Source organism: Equus asinus, chromosome 4, assembly GCF_041296235.1.
Source record: "Equus asinus isolate D_3611 breed Donkey chromosome 4, EquAss-T2T_v2, whole genome shotgun sequence".
Lineage (NCBI taxonomy): Eukaryota > Metazoa > Chordata > Mammalia > Perissodactyla > Equidae > Equus > Equus asinus.
In genome coordinates this window covers 122,380,130-122,401,719 of record NC_091793.1, presented here as the reverse complement: position 1 = coordinate 122,401,719, position 21,590 = coordinate 122,380,130, and positions in this window count along the sequence as shown.

Below are 21,590 nucleotides of genomic sequence, written 5' to 3'. Positions count from 1 at the left end.
AAACCCCTAGGCAGACTCACTAAGAAAAACAGAGAGAAGGCTCAAATAAATAAAGTTAGAAATGAAAGAGGTGAAATTACAACAGATACTGCAGAAATACAAAGGATTATAAGATAATACTATGAAAAACTATATACCCACAAGTTGGAAAACCTAGAAGAAATGGATAAATTCTTAGACTCATACAATCTCCCAAAACTGAATCAAGAAGAAATAGAGAATCTGAATAGACTAATCACAAGTAAAGAGATTGAAACAGTAATCAAAAACTTCCCAAAAAACAAAAGGCCAGGACCAGGAGTCTTCTCTGGAGAATTCTACCAAACATTCAAAGAAGACTTAATACCTATCCTTCTCAAACTATTTCAGAAAAGTGAAGAAGATGGAATGCTTCCTAACTCATTCTATGAGGCCAACATCACCCTAATACCAAAACCAGGCAAAGACAGCACAAAGAAGGAAAATTAGAGGCCAATATCACTGATGAACATAAATGCAAAAATCCTCAACAAAATATTGTCAAACCAAATACAGCTGTATATTAAAATGGGCATATAGCATGATTAAGTGGGATTTATACTAGGGATGCAAGAATGGTTCAACATCCACAAATCAATAAATGTGATACACCACATTAACAAAATGAGGAATAAAAATCATATGATCATAGATGCAAAGATGCAGAGAAAGCATTTGACAAGATCCATCACCCATCATGATAAAAACTCAATAAAATCATTATAGAAGGATAGTCTCTCAAAATAATAAAAGCCATATATGACAAACCAGCAGCTAATATTACTTAATGGGGAAAACTAAAAACCATCCCTCTGAGAACAGGAACAAGACAAGATTGCCCACTCTCACCACTCATATTCATTGTAGTACTGGAGCTTTTCGCCAGAGGAGTTAGACCCCCCCCCCCAAAAAAAAAAGAAGAAGGAGAAAGAAAGAAAAGGAATCCAAATTGGAAAGGAAGAAATGAAACTCTTAGTGTTGTAGACGACATGATTCTATACATAGAAAACCTAAAGAATCCATCAGAAAACTATTACAAATAATCAACAACTACAGCAAAATTGCAGGGTACAAATCAATTCACAAAAATCAGTTGCATTTCTATAGTCTAATAACAAACTAGCAGAAAGAGAAGTTAAGAATACAATCCCATTTACAATTGCAACAAAAAGAGTAAAATATCTAGGAATAAATTTAACCAAAGAGGTAAAAGACTTATACACTGACAACTGAGACATTTGTGAAAGAAATTGAAGAAGACATAAAGAAATGGAAAAATATTTCATGCTCTTGGGTCAAAATAGTTAAAATGTCCATACTACCTAAAACAATATACAGATTCAATGCAATCCCAATCAGAATCACAAGGACATTCTTCACGGAAATAGAACAAAGAATCTTAAAATTTATATGGAACAACAAAATATCTTGAGTAGCCAAAGCAATCCTGAGAAAAAAGAACAAAGCTGAAGGCATCACAATCCCAGACTTCAAAATATACTACAAAGTTACAGTAATCAAAACAGCATTATAACAGACACATAGATCAATGGAACAGAATTGAAAGACCAGAAATAAAACCACACATCTATGGCCAGTTAATCTTTGACAAAGGAGCCAAGAACGCAAAATGGATAAAGGAAATTCTCTTCAGTAAATGCTGTTGGGGTAGACCATTATCTTGCACCATACACAAAAATTAACTTAAAATGGATTGAAGACCTAAGACATAAAACTCCTACAAGAAAATATAGGCAGTACTCTCTTTGATATTGGTCTTAGGAGCATCTTTTTCAATAGCACTTCTAAACCAGGCAAGGAAAACAAAGAAAAAATTAACAAATGGGCTACATCAGACTAAAAAGCTTCTGCAAGTCAAAGGAAAACATGAACAAAATGAAAAGACAACTCACTAACTGGGAGAAAATATTTTCAAATCATATATCCAACAAGGAGTTAATTTCCAAAATATATAAAGAACTCATAGAACTCAACAACAAAAAACAAACAACTGAGTCAAAAAATGGGTAGGGACTAGCCCTGTGGACAAGCAGTTAAGTTGGTGTGCTCCACTTCTGCGGTGAAGTTCACCAGTTTGGATCCTGGGTACAGACCTATGCACCTCTCATCAAGCCTTGGTGTGGCGGCGTCCCACATAGAAGAACTAGAATGATGTATAGCTAAGATATACAACTATGTATTGTGGATTTGGAGAGAAAAAAAAAAAGAAAAAATGGAGGGAGATTGGCAACAGATGTTAGCTCAGGGCCAATCTCCTCACCAAAAAGAAAACAAAAACAAAAAAGAAAATCCTCCCTCTTATTGAAAAAAAAAATGGGTAGAGGATATGAACAGACATTTTTCCAAAGAAGATATACAGATGGCCAACAGAACATGAAACAATGTTCAACATCACTAATTATTAGGGAACTGCAAATCAAAATTATGAGATGTCACCTTACACCTGTCAAAATGGTTGTAATTACCAAGACAAAAAATAACAAATGTTGGAGAGGATGTGGAGAAAATAGAAGCCTCATACACTGCTTGTGGGAATGCAAACTGATTCACCCACTATGGAAAACAGTATGGAGATTTCTTAAAATATTAAAAATAGAAATATCATATGATCTAGCTATCCCACTACCAGGTATTTATCCAAAGATCTTGAAATCAACAACCCAAAGAGATGTATGCACCCTATGTTCATTGCAGCATTATTCACAATAGCTAAGATGTGGAAGCAGCTCAAGTGCCCTTCTATGGATGAATGGAGAAAAAAGATGTGGTATATATACACAATGGAATACTATTCAGCAATAAAAAAGACAAAATGGTCTCCTTTGCAACAACATGGATGGACCCTTGAGGGTATGATATTAAGGAAAATAAGCCAGATAGAGGAAGACAAATAATGCATTATTTCACTCACTTGTGGAAGACAAACAAATACACAGATAAATAGAACAGATTAGTGGTTACCAGAGGGGAAGGGGGCTGGTGGATGTGCAAAAGGGGTAAAGGGGCACCTATGTATGGTGATGGATAAAAATTAGACTATTAGTGGTGAGCATGATGCCATCTATACAGAAACTGAAAAATAATAATGTGCGCCCCAAATTATACAATGTCATAAACTTTTATCATTTCAATAAAATAATTGAAATAAAAAGTTAAGAATGCACTGTATAGTAGGTGAGAGTTTTTGTGGAAGGTATTAAGACTGCATTAAACTAAGGAGAGAATGCCAGGTTAGGACTCTCCTGTGGGGGACTGGAGAAGGAAGTCACATTTCCAACTAGCAATACCCAGGACCTGACTGCTGCCGAAAGTTTTCATATTTCCCATCAGGGCATGAGATTCTTGGGGAATGCAACACTGCACATACTTTCGACCTTCATCACTACCTCATAGACAACTCACAGCAGGGAAGGAAGAGAGTGAGAGGGGTTTTGAGATCAAGACAGGATGGCATGTCAAAGTCTTTAAGACTGGCAAATCTGCCTAGAAATAGTGTCTTCATTTCTTTTTTTTCTTTTTAATAAAGACAAACACTTTTATTTTTTAATTTTTCCTTCTTCTCCCCAAAGTCCCCCAGTACACAGTTGTATATTTTAGTTGTGTGTCCTCCTAGTTGTGGCATGTGGGATGCCACCTCAACATGGCTTGACAAATGGTGCTAGGTCCATGCCCAGGATCCCAACCAACAAAACCCTAGGCCGCCGAAGTAGAGTGTGTGAATGTAACCACTTGGCCACTGGCCGGTCCCAGTGTTGTTCTTTCCACACTGCAGTCATACCACCTTGCTGGACTCCACCTGGGTAGAAGATACACATTCTCTGTGCATTTAGAATTCCTATTCTTTATTACCTCTTTCCACCTTAGAGCTTAGTCTGCAGTGGACAGGGTACTAGCTCTTTTCTAAAAATATCTTTGAAATTATTCACACTTTAGCTCTCATAAAACTTCTCCCCACTCCAACCTACCAACAAACTCATATTGCTTAAGTTTGGGGTTAGGACAGGCACCAAAAGAAGCATTGCTTTCATTCCTCGGGTGTTTATTTGCTTATATCCTATACTCAGGCTCTGAATCACAGCTCCAACTGCCATTTCAAGGATAGTCATTCAACACTCAAATGTTGAAAGAAGCTCTTATTTTCCTCTTCTAGTGTCACAACCTGCCCTTAAAGAATAAGTAGAGAATGCCAAGATGTTTGAATGTAAGAACGGACGTAGGCTTAAAGGTCACACTGGGTTATTAATATTAAAAAAACTTTGCACAAAATTTTTGTGAAATTACAGTTATATTCTTCTGAGAATATTTGCCAATATGTGTGTACATATGTTTCTTAAATGAAATACTGAAGGATATATTTTTCACTTTATCTCTTCTTTTTTTTAATACTAGTATTCTTTCCTTTTCTTCTCTTTGATATTTGGATGAAACAGAACAATGCTTTCACAAGTGTTAACTACTCTCACTTGAAATAACATGAACCCCTAATACAAAGATTAAAAGGTAAATAGTATTAGCTTCTAATTCATTTATTCTCATCGCTAAGGAATTGCAATGGCTAATCAGATCTTTCTTCAGAATAACATAATTTATGTCTTCCTTTTAGTTCTTCTATTAAAATTATTTTATTTGTTAAACATTATTATATTGAGCAGTTGAAACAAATCATCCAAACGTTAAGAAATGTTTTACTGTTAATCACCATGTTTACAAATAAGTTTTCTACATAAAGTTCTCCAGTAATCAAATTATAAAATTAGCTTCCAAATAAATATGTTGAAAATCAGAACGCTTTCATATGTATTGTTCCAAGGTACTAGTCTTCTAACACACTGTTTACATTATTTGCCAAAAAAGATTTCTTTAATTCAACTTTCATAAACTAGTATCTCTGATGCCTATTTTGGATGACTAATATACATTGTTTATGTTTGTGTTTCTTACTTTAGAGTGGAAGCACTTTTTAACACGTCAAAGAGGATGTTAATGTGGTAGGTACCCATAATCCAAGTTTTCATGATCAGATCTATTTCCAATTATAAGTTCATGTAGGGAGGAAAAATTCACCATGACCCAAAAAGCGTTCATCAATAAACTGACTACAACAAAAACTAGTTTCTAGTCAAACCACCACTTGTTTAACATTAGTGTCCTTTTTCATCTCTCTAGGAAATTTTAAAAAGTCAGTATCTTGTCAATAGAAAAAAATGCAATGTAAATCAACTACAAAACTGAAATAGTTTATTTTTCAGCAGATGAAGCAGTTCATAGAGTCAGTTATAGTGTTATGAAAATATACTCTTATGAAAACCCAGAGTGGATATATACTGGTTCAAGATCTGCTCAGATATTGCATTTCCATGTCATATGAATTGTAAATATTTTGCATAAAACCATATAAAGCCTTTGGCACTGAGGTATCTGACAGAGATAAACTAGTTATCAATTGAAAAGAGAAAATGGACAGACCTGATGACAGGTGATATACCTCAAAAGAAAATGATTATCATATCAATGGATTAAAAGTAGTCCTTAGAAAAAGTGATAAAGCTTCATAGAGGGACATAAATGACCCTTTTAGTGATCTTGTTTTGAGAGCTTCCTGTAAAGTGAAGATGAGTTATTTTGCAATTATGCAATTTTGTCTGAAAAATCATCCACAAAAATCAACTCAATTCATTTTTATTCATTCGTTTATTCATTCATTTATTCAATATGTAATCACAATTTTAAGAAACATTACATTAAGTCCATACATTCACCTAAATGATTTTCATCACAGTTAATTTCATTCTGTTTGTTTGCTTTACTATTTACTATAAAATTTTGACCCCATGTCAAAGAATTTACTTTAAGTGGACTTTTTCAAGTAGCAATTTTCCCTAATTGGTAAGAAACTCCTCAAATGACAAGCTGCAATAAATAAGATAAAGGAAATATTAAGAATTCATGAGGAGGACTTTTAGGGCAGTGAAACTACTTTGTAATGGTGAATACATGTCATAAATTTGTCCAAACCCACAGAATGTACTGTAGGGGAGGAAGACATTTCCTCTACCTGCTCTGGGTTCTTCTGGCTGGAGAATGAATTAAATTCACATGAGACAGAATACAGGAGAAAACTAAACAAAACTTTATAACATGTACACATGGGAGAGGGTCAGGCAAACTGAACAACTCGCCAAAATGGCTGAAGCCACCACCTTAAATATCATCTTTAGCAAACGACAGAGGAGGATGTTGGGGCTGGGGGGGAGTCAGTTACAGGAGGTTACCAGACAAGTACAGTAAACAAGAGTCAGGTTATTATGCAGATTTGAGTCCTTGCCTTCCACATTGATTAAGAGTTTCTGGAGATAAGGTCATCCCCCCTTCTTCCTGGTACAGAGAGGGAGACACCTTTATAGATGGATACTTCCCTTACAAACGTAAATGTCTCTTAATGAAAGATAAGTAAACTCTGCTTTTCAGAGTTTCTTTCCTGTCTGAAGCTTTTTAAAAAGTAATCAGCCCAAAATAATCCTTATGACAAAGAGACATATCTTGGGGTGGCCAATTCCAGTGCCCCACAGTACAATACCAAGAGTGAGCCATAATGTAAACTGTGGAGTTTGGGTGATTATGATGTGCAAATGCAGGTTCATCAGTTGTAACAAATGCACCACTCTGATGGGAGATGTTGATAATAGAAGATTGTACACATATGTGGGGACAGAAAGCACTTGGGAAATCTCTATACCTTATGTTCAATTTTGCCATGAACCTAAAATGGCTCTAAAAAATAAATTCTATTTTAAAAAAAAAAGAATTCATAGGAGTCTCCACCAGAGCAACCAGTCTAAATTATGGAGAATCAGGAGAACTCACTAGGAACATTTTTATTAGGCTAAAATCTATATGCTAGATAAAGCATAAACAGGATTCAGGAAGATGCAGTATGCTCCTCGGCGAAACAGGATCCTGTAAGAAAGCCTGTTGGTAGGACTAAGTACAAAGCATTTAGGAAATGGAAATAAAATAACAACAACAACCACCTGGCCATAGCATGTAAAACAAGAATAATAGAGGCAATCAAGAGATATACAGAGACACCAGGTTTGAAGGGGACTTGTAAGTTATATTTTAAAAGTTATTGTGTTAGGGGGTTGGCCCTGTGGCATAGCGGTTAAGTTCTTGTGCTCTGCCTTGGTGGCCTGCAGTTTGCTAGTTTGGATCCCGGGCGCAGAACTATGCGCCACTTATCAAGCCATGCTGTGACAGGCGTCCCACATATAAAATGAAGGAAGATGGGCACAGATGTTAGCTCAGGGCTAATCTTCCTCAAAAAAACAAAAAGTCAGTATATTTGTTCATTCTCCAGAGAAAACAGAATCAATTATAGATATGGATATATCTATATATTTAGATCTGTGTCTATACTGATATTGATATATTGATAGATATATATAGGGATTTTAAGGAATTGGCTCAATACAATCGTGTGTGCTGATAAGTCGAAATTCTGTAGGGCAAGCCAGTAGGCTGGACTCAAAGAAGAGCTGATGTTTCAGTCTTGCGTCTGAGGCAGTCTGAAGGCAGAATTCCTTCTTCCTCCAGAGGATCTCATTCTTTTTCTCTAAGGCCTTCAACTGATTGGATGAGACCCACCAACATTATGGAGGGTAATCTCTTTACTCAAAGTCCACTGATTTAACTGTTAATTACATCTAACAAACACCTGTACAACAATGTCTAGATTGATATTTGACCAAACACCTGGGCACCATAGTCTGGCCAAGTTGACACATAAAATTAACATCACAATTAGTCATGGAAAGCAGGGGCTATCACATGATAATATAGGTCTGCAATCTCAAATCTGAATCCTTGGGTCGCATATGTTTAGGAATTCAAATTGAGGGGCTGGTGATTTAGAGAGATAATAAACTGTATATACTGCATACTTTATTACATTCCAAACAAAGTCCAGGAATGAAAACTAAATGAAATAAATAGCATCATATCAGTGAAGATAAAGTTTCATTGCTAGTGGGTTTTAGCAATAAACTTATAAAAATGTGCCAGATCAAGATCATAAACAAAAACTCATAGTATTAGACCACCTTTTTTGTTTCTCTCTCTCTTCCCTTCAAATGTGTGCTTCTTCTCTTCTCTGTCGCATATTATGACCATACATATTGAATTTTGAATAGGCACTTCTCTACTCCTTTAAACTTTGGGCATCAACTGGCATTTGGCAACTCAGTCCCTTCTAACTAGCACAAACATATGTCTTGCCTTGCCCAATGTAGTCCTGGTTTATAATTTTGCCCTCTTTCACCTTCAGTATATTACACAGTGATCCCATTACTAAGCCAAGAAATTAATCAAAGTATTTTTCCGAAGAAATGGTATTTTTTTCTAAGTGGAATTCTGGTTCTACTGGTATATTAACTCAGTTTTTCACTAGTTATTAAAGTGGACTGGAGTAGCTGGTAGTGGAGATAGAAATTAGAGGTGTATTTGTAACATAAAACATGAAGAACCAGTTGAAACTGAAAGTGTTGCAGTTAAAAGAGAAGAAAATTCTTTTCCTTTTCAAAGTATCACTGAAGACAACCTAGGGATTTACCCCAGCTGAGAGCCCCAAAGCTGTATTGTCCCTTTCAACACAACTCCAACAGATCCTTTCATATCTTAGTGAACTCAATCTGCTCTGCTGGGTGCGTCTATTCACCAAAAAAATAGATGATGTTGCTTCAGCTACAAGAGATATCTGCTGCAACAGTCTAACAGTTAAGGGGGACAGGAGACGGTGATCTCTTTGTCAAGTTAACAATAAAAGGAAATGTGTTCTTAGCATATTAATTTGGAATTCTGAATGGGATTTCCCAATTATTTATTCAACAAGTATTTTTAACTGCCTATTTGTATGTTAGACCCTGTTCTTGGACATAGGGGTCCTCTCCTGCTCACGTACCACTTATACTGTAGTAGAGAGAAACACTCAATAAATACTATAAACAACAAATATATGCAAATATGTAAACTGTGTAGTAGTTAAGAAGGTAATAATTGCAATAACAATTAAAAAGTAGAGAAGAATTTATTACTAAGAGTGCCAGCAGGAAAAAAAAAATGATGCGTTCAGAAATGTGATTAAAAAGAAATTAACAAATGGACTACTACAAAAGAGTTAAGACGGTAATGGAAGCATGTCTGGGCTAGAAATACTGGAAAGCCTTTACCACATCCAGACCTGAAATGGCAAGGGAAGAGAATCATAAAGCAGTATGTGGTGAACACTGTACCCTTGGGAATATGGTTGCCCTACAGAAACAGTAACCTTAATTCATCACTTCCAAACTAGGGCTTAGCGTGGAAGGAGCCACAGGAATAAATATTCTTACCTCTTTCTTCTCTTTTCAAATCTCCTAGGGTGCCACACAATAGCCAGCCTCAACATGAAGCCACAGAGAAACTGAACAAGAAATGCAGGCTATAAAGATCAGCCTTCCAGAGCACAAGGCAAGTCAGAGAAGTGTGGAGAATGGAAGAGGAGACCTGACAGGGTTAGACTTATTGAGAGAGTTAGTCATTGTGGCATAAGTAGATTGCAAGTTTAAATTAGTCTAGGTTTATTTTAATATTGAATATGTTGGTCATATTCTAAAGCATGGTCAGTAAAATATTGTACATTAAGTACTATATATTTCATTGTCTACAATAAAATAAACACGAAAAAATGTTTCTGTTAGATAGTAAATTCTGTTTATCAAACAACCTATTTGTACACAAATTTTTTATCATAAGTCATTAACAAGTTGGGTACTTTCTACACTTAAGCACTAGAAGTTAGATCAAAAATTCATATTTTGGGGGGCTGGCCCGTTTGGCACAGCAGTTAAATTTGCACTGGCGGTTTCAGTGGCCCAGGGTTCACTGGTTTGGATTCCTGGTGAGGACATGGAATTACTTGGCAAGCCATGCTGTGGTAGGTGTCCCACATATAAAAAGTAGAGGAAGATGGGCATGGATGTTAGCTCAGGGCCAGTCTTCCTCAGCAAAAAGAGGAGGATTGGCAGCAGATGTTAGCTCAGGGCTAATCTTCCTCAAAAAAAAAAATTCATATTTTGGGCAAGGTATTAAATACATAGTGATTTTTCTGTCTTTATTTTTTAGTTTATCCTTAATTATCTGGCTCTGTGAAAGCTCTGCTAGCTTCAAAAGATAATATATAGAGCAAGAAATATTGACAAAAATGACTTAAATTATCTGTGACTATGTAAAACCACCATAAAAAAATGTGATTAAAAAAACAGACAATCTTTCTCATTGTCAGGCATTACTACCTTAAATTCAAAAATATTATTTTATTTTGGATCTCAATATACTAATTTAACTGTAATTATGATCAATTAAATACAACATAATTCTGTGATACAATGAAGTACATCTATAAAATTAAACTAAATTTTTGTTCATATAATATGTTATACATTTATTCAGTGAATATTGGAATCCTGAGGTAACATATTTAATACCCACATGTCAAGGATGGTAGAGTGGGAAGATATAATAAGGCTCTTTCTTTGTCGATTGGAATAATTCTCTGAAATCAATATTGAATCTTCTGCTTCCAGAAATATTACACTAGACAGTTAAACATCTCTTTGCACTCGGGCGTTTTAGTTGAGTATTCTGCTACTTTCGGTAGATGATAATACTAATGGATACAACAAATTTGGTCTAATAGTACATAGGTACACAAAAATGGGTAAAGATAAAATACACACAATGATTTAATATGTAAGGGTATGGTAATATAAATGTGCTGAAGATGGTAGTAAAGCCTGATTTTTGAGAAGAAAGAGAATTTTATGTTAAAGTTACCTCAGAGCTGAGTTAGTAAGATAAACTAGAGGAAAACAACAAAACCAACATTTTGGGGAAAGGGAACAAATTGAACAATGCCAGAAAAGTGAAAAACCCAACTCTGTGTAGGGAACCCAACAAATGGTTTAAATGCTGGATATTAATGTAAATAAAAAAAAAGATAAGCCTACAGTGGTAAGCAATGGCAGGATCACAGAGGGCATTTTATGCTCTCTTAAATGGTACAAGTTTTACGCTATGGGACTTAGGAACCACTGAATATTGTTTTCTTTAAATAAGTAACTTTGACCAATTATCTATATTTAAGAGGTAGATGTAAGAAAGAGATGTCAGAAAAGAAAACGAGAAAGCATTTCAGGGAAGTACGAGGAGAATTAGGAGAGCGTAGTTACACAGCAGCCGTTTGAGCAGGGAGTTTCAATAATGATTAATGGAGACAATCATTTTTAAATTTCTTGTGTATCACTTTTTAGTTTTATTTTTCTTGTGTACGTGTATTTTCTAACATGTATTTTGGAATCTACACTGATTACATATTTAAAATTAGATTGCTAGAATCAAAAAGATTAAAAGGAGATCTTTGCAAATAAATAATAGTTCCCTAAGTGCAATGGGCTAGGTATAATGGTTTCCTTTTAGCCCATTTTCACTTACTTGGGATTGAAAATGGCCTGGTATATGCCAAGTGAATGACTTATCTGTCTAATATTATTGGGAGACGTGAGGAGTGCTATCTTTTCTATACATCATTATACAAATGTATCCTAGTTAGTATGCTTATGCTAAACCATGATTTGGTAGTACAGTAGTGTAGATGAAGTTTATTTGAATATATAAATTAATATAGTCTCCACTACATAGAACAAAACGACCTGGCAATAGGGATACTCATGGATTATTTCCAAAAGAAAAAGGAAAGGATAATTCTGCATTTTTAAAAACAAGCTCAGAAATAAGAGAAAACATTTCATGTGGGAAAGAACATCGGACTTAGATTTAGAAATATTTGTGTTCAAATTGTATGTCAAATATTAGCAGTGCAACTTTTAATCTGTCCTGGATGCATATGAAAAATAAACTAACGATTTTCTTTAAATATTCTTGAAGAGAGAGAAAGCCTTAGTCAAGGTGTTTCAAATATTTCCGGCCTGTCTGATGAAGAATCCTTAACTGTAGACATATATTCAGAGAATTACTTTCAACAGGCTTCCAGGTATTTTGTTGACTGGTGAGAACATCTCATTAAGAGATGTATGACTGCACCATGCTATTATCGACTGATGGCTTTAAATATTTGATTTACATAAATGAATTGTACTTATCTCATCTGATACCAAGAAACTGTCTTTATAGTTCAAAAATAGCTTATGTAAGCCCACTGAACATACTCAAGGTTGTTAAGAATAAACCCATTTTACCGATAGGGAAAACAATACTGTCAGATATGAAACCATTCCCCCCAATGTCATACAGCTATTATATACTATTAATGCATTTTTTAATTCAATTCTGCCTAACTTTAAACATGCAATGTTCAAAATTTATCATGACAGCTCCTGGGAGATAGACTACTGGATTTTACGAGGTAAAGAATAGACAGCACAACTAAAGATCATTTTTAAATATTGAGGTTTAAAATCCAATAAACAACTGGATTGACTTCCTGTTAAAGATGGAAAATTAAGCACATGCATTTGCCCCAATTTTCTCCTAAAATTTTACTAAAATGATAGTAAAATGTTTGTATACGGAAATAATACATCTTTTAAAAAATAATAAAAGAAGAATCTATAGGATCACAGTTTTAGAAGTTGAAAATTGCATGGATTAATAGAAACTGATTTAGCAGATTTGAGAATCCTAATACCTGAGCTACAGCATAGTTAAGCCCAAAAGTAACATGATTTCCACTGCAGAAGCCATAGAAAATCAGATACTGAGACAAAGCTGCAGGCAAAGACAGCTTGGATGACCAAAGACAATTTCTTCAGAGATGAGAAACATATACTACCATGAAATGGAGTACTCAGAGAACAAAACAGAAGTTGTTTGAATTAAACATCTCATAGGAAAAAACTTTTAAAAATTCATAAATTTTTCGGAAGGTAAAGTTGAAAACCCTCCCTTAAAAAGAAATAAAAACATATAGGAAATAAGAGAGAGAGGATAATTAAATTTGAGAAATACTTCAGGTGTCCAATACTAAACATTAAAAATTCCAGAAGTAGAGGCAAAATTAGGTTATGGTGCATGCAAACTGCCTGCCTATTTAAGCTGGAGGATAACGAGTATTTGCAAGCTTGCATGTATTCTACTGTTACCTGATTGCAAGTTTTTCCCAATAACCTCTATTTTATATCTGCATTTCTTGGTGCTATGACTATTTGTCTGTGACCTCTATGCACAATATCACTTTAATGGTTATGCTTTAGAAGCCTCACCATCATCGTTTATTCCTCCCCCTTTTTTATACATAATATTCATTCAGACTTATCAAGTCCTCTGTTTTAATCACCTTCTATATATTTCTCAACTCTATTCTCTTTTCCATCACTTTGACATTTGATTAAGATTTATTCATTTCTTTCCTTAGTGCAGTGGCCTCCAGAAATATATATTTTAATGTGAAATCTTTACAATGAATAGCCATGGATTCTTGTCACTGGGTCACTCTGCAGTGACATTTGATTTTTTGCTGCTATTTTTAACTGCTCGAATTTTTTTTTGGTTTGAGTAAATTTGGTACTCAGAATTGTTTGCTTTCTGCCTCCATCTACAAGAAATGGTAGTGTATGGGGATTTCTTCTCATTAAGAGTTAGTAGAAAAGATTAGATTAAGATTAAGATTTTAAAAATTAAGCTTCAAAGAAGTATTCTATTTATTTTATCACATGAAATTACTTCTACGTGGAGACAAAGCTGGACATCATTGATATGTAATGGAGGCAACAAAAAGCTACATTTGGAAGTTGGAGAAAACAATATTTCAAAAGCAAATGGTGTATCCTATTGTTCTGCAGTGAAGTGTTATCAGCATAAATGCAGAGGTAATTTTCTTCAAGACATAGCAAGTCTGAGGTTTCTTGTTGACTCCTCCTTAGCAAAGATTTGTCTGACTTCAAAAGAGGAGCAACGGGACTGGGCTTTTGAAATCTAGTGGGGAGGGCATGTAGACATGCCCTGTAAGGGATCAAGACCTCAACTGGTAATGAGAAGCAGAGTCTATTTCAAGAAATCCAATACCAAAAATCAAAGATTAGGAGTTCTATTATATTTAAACTTCCAAACTCAAACACAAGGGCTAAAGAATTCATAAGAGAACAAGAGTGAACGATCTTTAATAAATCACCCTGTGACTTTCTCCACCACCAATAACGGTCCTATTACAAAGACTAAATTAAGATCTAGGTTTCACAGCTTATTTTGAAGGGGTTTCCTGGGAGAGAGGGAGAGCCAGTCAATTTTTCTTTTCAAGGCATGACACAGGCAAATACTCCTATGCCAAAAGGTTTGACTATCTTCCTGGATAAAACAGCCCTTGAGGCAAGAAGAATCAAACAAAAATCTGTCTTGAGCTTTGATGAATTTTGATCTTTTAAAGTTTTATTTCTTAAGCTTGAGCAAGGTTTTGTGAAGTTTGCACTGTATTTAGGGTTATTTTACCTACAAGCAATGTATCTTGTGCCTATAAGTGCCACTTTATTTTTAAATTAATTTTAACTGTTTTATTCTCATATTAATCTAATAGAGCATTAAGTTGTGTCATTATTTTCCTGAGTCTAGAATTCCTGTTTTGGATTTTAAGCCACAGACTGTTGCTCCTGTTCACTTCTAATTATATTTCTCCTCTAAATTCTTACATTAGTTTCCAAATATGATAAAACATTCTAATCAGCTAGGGATTATTGTAGGATTATGTAGGATATAGAGGTTCAATATAAATGTTAGTGATCCAAGCTGTTTCAACAAAGACATAAGATCCTCTTTTCTAATTTACATTTTGGGATTGTATAATTGTATTTTTTAGCAATACATTTTTAAGCAGCTTTCCATCTTATTCCCAGGAAGAATGCAAGCACACATACATGCCCTGCCCCCCACCCCCACACATACACATTCTCAGTTACAAATTTTTCTAAGCTTACAAGAAGCTAATTTAAAAGTAAGTAATCATTGATAGATACTGTATCTATGACTACTGTACACATAACACTTGCCTAAGAATCCCTTTAACTTAAAGTAATAATGTCAACTAGGAAGCCAATGATTATTTTCCAAACTCATGATTTCCCAAGTTCAAGAGAGAATCTCATTTTTAATTTTTTCATGTCAAACTGGTTTTTGATAAGTATATAGATTTATCAAAATTTTGAAATTTGTAGTTGGAAATTAAAGTTACTACTGGGGTCTTAGCATATTTATTTTCTGCCTACAAATTTCAGAAAAGTGCTATTTATTCCTTAATAATTGATTTCAATACTTTTGCACCTCTTTCTAGTACTCTGACCTTAGCCAAAGTTCTTTCTCTCTCTCGGCTCAATTTCCCCTTCTGTAAAATTAAAAAGTAGAAATTAACTGTCGTTGTCTCCCTCCATCTCTGGTGTCCTAGATTCCATATTCAAATTAATGGTCATCTGATAACATGTCATAGTAATACGCATAAAAGCTATTATTTAGTATGTACTTGAATGTCAGACACTGGGATAAGCACCCTGTATTATCATATTTATTCTTTATAACAACCATTTAACTATTACACAGATTAGCTAGTTCAGGAAAAAAATGTTAAGAAACACATCCAAGAACATATAGAAAATAAGATTTGGAAAACCTGTGTTTGATGCCAAGACCAGGCCCTTTAACATTATCCTATACTGAATTGATCGCTTCTGTTCTATGGACAAATTGTGCTTCAAAATTTAAAGTTACGTATGGGAAATTAATTTTTTCTCCCATTTAACCTCATTATCTTTGGGGTAGAAATATGAGTAAAAAGTGTTTCTTTTTTTTCCCTCTGCCTAAATCTAGCATTGCAAGATTCCCAGCCTCCCTTCAAAACCCCTAACAAAACTGGAGACAACTGGCTACTGGATATCTGTAGACATCCAGTAAATCGTCTGGGTTCTGGGCATACTACTTCCTGTTCCCATTGTGTGGCAAGCTGAAAGCCAATTTCTGCCTGGCACTTGGAATCAATCGCTGCAACCATTATAGCAACCTCTTTCTTTAACTTGTTTCAGTGGCATGAGATGCCAAAATGGCCAAGTAGTAAATTTTAGCTTTTAATCCAACGTGAATATTACATTCTTCTGCGGAAATACTTTTCTCAGCCAGACCCAAAGTTTCAGACAGAGAAACGAAAAATTATTTCAGTGGGTCTTTAGGTCTATTAGTGAGAAAGGCCACTCCCACACCTTGATTCCCAGGCCTACGTATTCTGACTATAGGAAAATGAGAACCGTACACAGCAGTCACTGCTTCAACATTTAGGGCATACTGTGTGGAACAGTGCACCAAGCTTTCAGAGCATTGTCTCACAGATGGTCTCATAAAAAAGTGTTAGCAAGTATTTTTCAAAATGATAATGAATTACTTATCCAAATAACTCTAGGCTAGCTCATAAAATTCCCAAGTTACATCTGATTTGGTAGGGCTAGTGCTCTTCGAGCTACCTCATATATTATTGCCATTTGGCATTCATGGCACACATACAGGGTAGCTGTACAATTTTAAGCAAAATATTGTGTGCTTCATGAAGCCATCATGTGGTCATATTCTATTCCAAAGTTCAGTCTGGGTGTGCCACAAATTTTCTGACAAATGTCTCCTCTGAAATGTCAAAGGACAGTCATTGGTGGAATGAGGCAACCATATCATCGCTGTGTCCACTCCCCTCAAACTAACCAGGTTCTATTGCCACTTTCCTTAAAGGAATTCCACCCAATTTATATTTAGTGTACATGAAAAAGCAAATCAAATTCTATTTCAGGTTTGTGGTAGCAATCTGCTACCATCACACATAGACGTTTGTCATAGCAATATGTCATCTCCATTCAAAGTAACAAAAGCAATAGGTGACTGGCTGTTCAGCAATCTCCACCCTGTGCAAATCAAAGGTACTCTGTCTCAGGTTACCAGGAAAAATAATTACTGCTACATATAGCCCAGAAATTGTGAAACAAATAGCAAATTGTGAACCAAATTTTGAACCTTGCTAGCTATCAGTTGAGTGTTCATGGGGAGTCTGTGTCAAATCTTTTCTCCACATTATCTAGATTCAGTCTTTAGGCTGAGCCCATAAATCTTCAGGAGCCCTATTTCCCTTCTGTCAGCATCAGCTGTCCATCAGCAACAGAATGGGCGAAATAGCCAAGAGTATTATTTTCTTCCTCTGGGACACACTCATTGAATAAAGTTACTGCATTCCTTCCATTTCCCAAATGGTTATGACCTACTTTTTGTACCTTCTCCCCACTCACTACAATCTCTTCCTATGTCCACTTATTGCCTGTTTCAACTCATACCCTTCCTCTCTTGGTGGAATTTACTGGCTTACAGAATAGACAGATGCATCAGTTTCATCAGGGTTTCCTCTTCAGCCTAATCTTAGGAAGATGTTGTAGGATGTGATAAGAAAGTAATTGGAGATCTGATCCTGGCACTTAGTAACATGGCCTTATTCAAATTTAATTCTAATTTAACTGCATGGAGAAGTTATAATCCACCCTGATAATCTCCTAGAAATGCATGCATACAGTAAAATTCAGTAGTGTGAATACCACGTCTTGTGGATTGATATCTCTCTCTTTCTAATGGTACATGGATCAAGTGAGATGAAAGACAAGTTTCGGGAGGTGGAAAAGTTATAAAGTTGTGTTGTGTGGTTGCAGCATTCTCCACCCTCTCATTCCCAAATTCTAAAAACATTTCCAGTGGAATCTCTCCTATACTGCCTTTTGGTTGTGAAGTATTAAGTCAATTTAGGCAGCCATTCAAGCCTTATATACCATTTGTTTTAAATTGCAAATGTTTTATTGTCCATTTCATTTTCAACGAGATCAATAGGACCAATGTTCTGAGGGTGATGAAGACTGTGATATTTTTATGTGATATTATGCTATCTTGCCTATTTTCATGACTTACCTTTGTACACTAGTAATAATAAAGTGCACACTTTGCAGGAAACATGTGCATGTGAGCAAACTGATAGACTATTTGCAACTTCAGTCTTTTAATTATGCTCACTATGGTTGGTCTGTTACAGAATAAGGAAAGCCTAGAACAGAATAGCTGTTAATTCAAGTCAACATCCATTTGTAGCTCCCCCAGGGCTACTAGGAGGATCCAATGTAGTCTATTTGCCAAGTATTAACAAACGCTTTTTCTCGAGAATTATACCTAATGACGGCTTTAGGCAGTTTCTTTCCTGCTGATAAGCAAGTACACTCAGTTACTCCACATTGGTTACTTCAACATATGGAAGCAAACATATAATCATTTGACCCATCTTTGTATTGCTTAAATCCTCTTATTTCCCACACAGGAACCCTTTTCCAGGGATCTGACTTAGTTGTTTATTCCAATCTACTTTTCATCTGGCTACTAGGTTTTGTTGGTGAGAGTTTTCATGATTCTTCTCAATTTTTCCCCTAAACTTCCGTAGATATTGCCAGAATTGAGTGTATGCTTATGAAAATGCTTTTATTGCATAATCATCTAAGGCCCATTTATATGACCATACTGCCAGCGTATTTATGGCACTAGGATCTGTAAATATCCAAATCCCCTCTGAGGACACAAGCCTGATTATTTCTGTACTACTAAATAGTGGCTCTCAGCTCTAGCGATGGCATGGATTTGCCCTTATGCTCCTCCGGTAGGCATCTTACCTGCTTCCCACAGACTTTTATAGTGTGCAGGATATTTTGCATCCAATTTTCAAACAGCAATACTACCCTCAAGTAAAACAAAAGGAAACAAAAAGTGTGTATCTTGTTTTCCTTTGGCTTGGAAGGCATCATAGAATTAAAATTATATAGTAATGGCTGTGGGAAGATCCTTCAAGAGATTTATCATTAAACATACAGGCAGAGAAGCGTACTGCATACGTATGGGTTGAACTCCCTGAACTCATCTGAATTCCTCACATTGCATCCTTCTGATTACATCATTTTTGCTTATTGGGTCAGATCTGTTGAATGGCTCCTTTTATATCTGTAGGTTTCCCTAGCATTACCAAAGACATGAACAGCCATTTCCAGGCTGAGGATTACCTGAGGTATGTCTACAGTGTAGTCTCAACTAACATCTTGGAGCAAGTTAATAATTGTCTTTTAAAAGGGATCTATTGAGGAACTGCATCAGGCAGTTTTGTCCAATAATCTCTGCCTGTGTCCTAGCTGTAGACACTTCTTGAATCATTCAAGCAATTCAATTAAACCAGTTCAATGGCGCTGCCTGAGCAATAGCAGTTGGTGAATTTTTTTGTTAATTTAAAAAGCTTCAGTGAGGTATAATTCACATGCAGTAAACCACATATATTGAAAGTGTAAAATACGATTCGTTTTGATATATGTAGACACCTGTGAAACCAACACTGCAATCAATGTAATAACCATGTCAATCATCCTCAAATGTTAACTCATGCCCTTTTGTAAATTCTTCCTCTCCTGTCCATCACTTCTTATTCCACACAATCACTGATCTGCTTTGTCATGATAGATTAGTGTAAAATATATACAACTTTATATAAATGAAAGCATAAGGTGGATATTTATTTATGTCTGTCATCTTTCACCATTCGTAATTATTTAGTGATTCATCCATGTAATATGTATCAAAGGTTCATTACTTTTTATTGCTGACTAGTGTTCCATTAAATGTGTATTTCACAGTTTTGTCCATCTTGCTTGTTTATATATTTTTGTGATTATCAATAAAACTGCTATCAGCACTCATGTCAAGGCTTTTGTGTGAACATAAATTAACACTGCACTGGGAATGGGACTGTTGAGCCATATGATAAGTGTATGTTTAACTTGATAAGAAACTGCTAAACAGTTTTCTAATGTGGAACTATCGTGAACCAGCGATATTAGAAGAATACATTTCCTCCACATTCTTATAACATTTGGTACAGTCAGTCTTTTCTTTATTTCACCCATTCTAGGAGATGTGTTGTGGTATTACAATGTGGTTTTAATTCCTATTTACCTAATGACATTTCATTGTGTTCGTCATCTTTATATCTTCTTTGGTAAAGTGTGTGTTCAAAAGCTTTGCTAGTTAAAAGTTTTTGTTTATTATTGAGTTTTAGAAATTTTTAATATATTCTGGATAAAAGACATTTATTAGATATAATTTTCAAATATTTTCCCTTTATCTGTGGCTTATGTTTTCACTCAAGATTTTTAAAGAGCAAAAGATTTTAATTCTGCTGAGGTCTCATTTATCAATTTAATCTTTTATGGATTATACTTTTGATGCTATCTCTGAAAAATATTTAAAATACACGCCTAACCAAGGTCACAGAGGTTTTCTCCCAGAAATTTTAGCATTGTGTTTTACAATTAGGTCTATGTCCCAATTTCAGTTAATTTTTCTTCAATGTTGTGAGATTTGGATTAAAATTTTTTCCACATAGGGATATCCAATTGCTTAGTACCCTTTATTGAAAAAACTATCATTTCTCCTCAGAATTGCCTTTCCACTATTGTTGGACATGAATTTTCCACTTAGTGTTGGCCTATTTTTGGATTCTCCCTTGTGTTGATTGATCAGATTGTCTGTCATTATGCCAATACCTCTTTATCTAGATTATTGTAGCTTTATAGTGACTTTAGAAAATAGTGTTCTCTTCCATTTCTATCCTTTCTCAAAGTTGTTTGGCTAGTCTAAGTTTTTTGCATTTCCATAAGAATTTTAGACTTTTTACCATAATGGATACTAAATCTTGTCGAACGCTTTCCCTGCATCTATTGAGATGATCATGTGATTTTTAGTCTTCATTTTCTTAATGTGGTGTTTCACATTGATTGATTTCCAGGTGTTGAAGCATCCTTGTGTCCCTGGAATAAATCCCATGTGATCATGGTGCATGATCCTTTTAAGGTATTGTTGTATTTGATTTGTCAATATTTTGTTCAGGATTTTTGCATCTATGTTTATCAGTAATATTGGCGTGTAGTTTTCTTTTTTTTTGAGTTATCCTTGTCTGGTTTTGGTATCAGGGTAATGTTGGCCTCATAAAATGACTTAGGAAGTATCTCCTCTTCTTGTGACTTTTGGAAGAGTTTGAGAAAGATAGGTATTAAGTTTTCTCAGAATGTTTGGTAGAATTCACCAGAGAAGGTGTCTGGTCCTAGAATTTTGTTTTTTGGGAGATTTTTTCATTATTGTTTCAATCTTCTTACTAGTGATCAGTCTGTTCAGATTTTCTATTTCTTCTTGATCCAGTTTTGGAAAGTTGTAAGAATTTATCCATTTCTTCTAGGCTATCCAATTTGTTGGTGTATAGCTTTTCATAGTAATCTCTTATAGTCTCCTGTATTTCTGTGGTATGTGTTGTAATTTCTCCTCTTTCATTTCTGATTTTATTTGAGTCTTCTCTTACTTTTTCTTAGTGAATCTAGCTAAGGTTTTGTCAATTTTGTTTTTCAGTTTCTACAATGAAAGCTGCT